Source organism: Triticum urartu, chromosome 7A (genome assembly GCF_056163025.1).
Source record: "Triticum urartu cultivar PI428250 chromosome 7A, HENAU_Tu73, whole genome shotgun sequence".
Classification (NCBI taxonomy): Eukaryota; Viridiplantae; Streptophyta; class Magnoliopsida; order Poales; family Poaceae; genus Triticum; species Triticum urartu.
In genome coordinates, this window is record NC_141879.1 from 645,245,603 (window position 1) to 645,248,876 (window position 3,274).

The 3,274-nt window shown below is 45.1% G+C and overlaps 1 long non-coding RNA gene across 1 annotated transcript; it reads left to right on the forward strand.

Moving 5' to 3' along the window:
• Positions 1 to 303: 303 nt before the first annotated feature.
• Positions 304 to 2,714, forward strand: LOC125524650 (uncharacterized). The gene is made up of 4 exons (XR_007290911.2): positions 304 to 806; positions 1,098 to 2,163; positions 2,247 to 2,302; positions 2,392 to 2,714. It is a non-coding gene; the product is annotated as an uncharacterized LOC125524650 (long non-coding RNA).
• The last annotated feature ends 560 nt before the right edge of the window (positions 2,715 to 3,274 follow it).

A 3,274-nucleotide genomic window follows, 5' to 3' on the forward strand; every position in this document is an offset into this window, starting at 1 on the left:
GGCCTTAGCGACGGCACGCTGTGGCGTGCTGGCACTCACGTCGGCAGTGGTTAACCATTACCCGTGTCCCCACGGGTAATTAATCTATTAGGGCATGGGTATATGCCAATTGTGATACCCATGGGGAAGCTATTGGGTGAACTACCTTACCCAATGGGTAAACGGGGATGGGGATGGCATGGCATTACCCATACCCGATACCCGGCTTACCCGTAATATTCCCGCCACTAATATCCCGAAACTTCGACCTCCCGCCCAAGTGCCCGAATATGGGCCAAAAAGCCCACCAATTCCTAACCTAACCACACCCCCTCTCAGCGCCACTCCACACACACCCACGCTAACCTAGCCGCCACGCCCCTGTTCCCCCTCCCTCACCCACGCAGCCATGCCCAGAACTCCCGATCCAGATCCAGCCCGACGCCGCCCTGCACTACCTTAGCCTCCATCCAGTGACCTGCATCGCTGCTGCGACCGGCGGCCCCTCCATCTTCTCCCTGTTCCACCCCCAGTGGCGCAAAACGGCGCCCACACGAGCTCCTGTCCGTCCGTCTCCTCCCATGGCTGGAGCAGTGCGGGGGGCAGACGAGCTGGTCGTGGGAGTGTGAGAGGAGGAGGACGCCCCCCCCCCCCCCCCCCCCCCCCCCCCCCCCCCCCCCCCCCAAACCGAAGCCTCCATCAAGCACTATCCCATTCCCGTCTGTCACCAGCAGCGGCAAGACTCCACCAAGTCCATCCTCATTCATCACCGGCAAGTCTCCACCGAGTCCAATCTCGTCCATCACCGACAGGAGCACGAAGATTGGGTGAGAATCACTTGCACTAGTTCATCACCTAGGGTTTTGTCTAGGAATATATGCAGATGTAGTGTCTATTGTTGTCTAGTATACTTGCTGTTAGTATATAGTTCATCACTATTTTGTTAGTATATATTGTTGTTAGTATATACTTCATCACTTTTTTCTTAGTATATATTGATGTCTACTATATATTGTTGTTAGTTCATCAATTTTTGTTAGTATATATTTTTGTCTAGTATATATTGTTGTTAGTTCATCACTTGTTTGTTTCCTAATGCATGATCATGGCAATTGCAGCATGTCCAGTGGCAGCATGTCGACACCACCAACAGAAAGTGGTGACCAAGCTGTAGTTGCATATTTTGGGACAGGAAGTGTACCTCAAATTGAGCACATGGAAGAGGAAGAGGATGACTTCGATGAGTCCATTCATTATCATGAGTTTGCAGATCCTATTTTTGTTTCTGATGAAGAGGAAGATGGGGCTGGAGGGGATGAGACTGGAGAAGATGGGGCTGAAGAGGAGGAGGAGAATGTAGAAGTTGCTTCCAAAAGAAAACTTACCTCAACTGTGTGGGCTGAGTTCAAGAGAGTGAAGGTTGCTGGAAAATGGAAGGCAAAGTGTGTTTATTGCAATAAGGAGCTTGGAGGAGAACCAAAGAATGGGACCAAACATCTTCACTACCACTTAGGTATTTGTGTTCTGAAAAAGATCAAGACCAAGGGTAAAACCCTTAGTCAATCTTCTTTGAGGTTTGGTTCTGCAAGCCAAGGAAAAGTAAATGTGGAGAATTACACATTTGATCAAGATCTAATGGGCATGGCTACAATTCTTGATCCTCGGTACAAAAATGAGATGTTGCTTGTTTGCTTTGCAATGTTACATGGTGTCAACGTTTCATCTGCAGAATGTGAGGGGTATGTGGCAGAATTAGTTGCCAAGTTATGCAAATTGTTAGAGGAATACAGTCTTGAGAAGGATGATGATGAATCAGCCCCTTCTTCCTCTTTTTCTTCTATGCAAGCCCCAGCTCTTATGTCACTCTTCAATGAGCGTGTTGCTCAGAAAAGGCCAACAGCTTCTAGGATGAAATCTAAGTTAGACCGCTACTTAGAAGATGAGCTAGTTCCAGTTTACAAGATAAATTTAATGTGCTAGATTGGTGGAAAGTGGCTGGAACACGCTATCATACTTTGCGGATGCTAGCCCGTGACATCTTTGCTATTCCAGTCAGCACCGTTGCTTCAGAATCTGCATTCAGTACAAGCGGTAGAGTTCTATGTGACCATCGTTGTAGTCTTACTCCAGAAATGTTAGAGACTCTAATGTGCTCACAAGATTGGATACGGAACAAATATAAAGGTGTGTGTGCTGCTGTTTATATTCATGTTTCTTGCTGCCATGTTTGTTTACATGTTCATATGTACTAACTTGTTTTCTCGTAGATGGCAACAATGCAAACTCACCAAGTTTCTGGACTTGACTCCAAGACAATCAAGAGGTGAAGCACTTCCTCAATGCTACTAACTAATATTCATGATTTCCAAGTTTTAAATTATGTGTGTGATCTCATTGTATGTTCTCATGTAGGTTCTACCCTCACCTGATCTGGAAAGTTGCGCTTGATGCTTCATGAAGAATGGAGATTTGGAGGCTGCCATGTTGAACCATTGATGACTTTCTACTGTTCTTTTGGTCCCAAAGACTTATTTGCTTAAATTTATGTGTGTGAACCTATTAGTTGTAATTCCCTCATCGTAAGATTGTGAACTACTATGTGTTGGTGTGTGAAAACTGAGATTTGGTTGCTGATTATGTGCTGAATTGCTGTTGTTTACTATGAAACCTGGATATTTATTATGCTAAAGCACTACTGATTATTGAGCTGAAATAATATTGTTTTTATGTTGAAATGCTGCTGTTTATTGAGCTGAAATGCTATTGTTTATTGAGCTGAAATGCTGCTGTTTATTGCAATGAAATGTTGTCGTTTTTTGTTGAAATGTTGTTGTTTTTTGGGATGAAATCTTGTTATTTTTATGTTGAAATACTCCTGTTTTTATGTTCAAATTGTGGGTGTGAGTGGGCATGGGGATGGGGATGATATGCCCATGGGGACGGGGATGGGAAAATTTCTTTCCCCGTGGGCGGGGATGGGGATGGGGATGGGGCTGAGATTGTCTCACGGGCACGGGGATGGGAGAGCAATACCCGGCTGGGTATTCCCCATTGCCAGGGTGAGCTGGCACTGAGACTATCCATAGTGAGAGTAACATAGATGACACTTAAGCAAAAAACATGATGTGATAGCTAATTAATAAGGAGAGATACTAATTGAGTAACATAGCTAGTTACTCATACTATGAGTAACTAGCGGGGTGACCCGTGCGTTTGCGCGGCTAGATTTGTTGCATGTTGGTTAATTTGAGGTCTACCTACATATTCTATTTAACCATGCCATTTCTTCTCAACC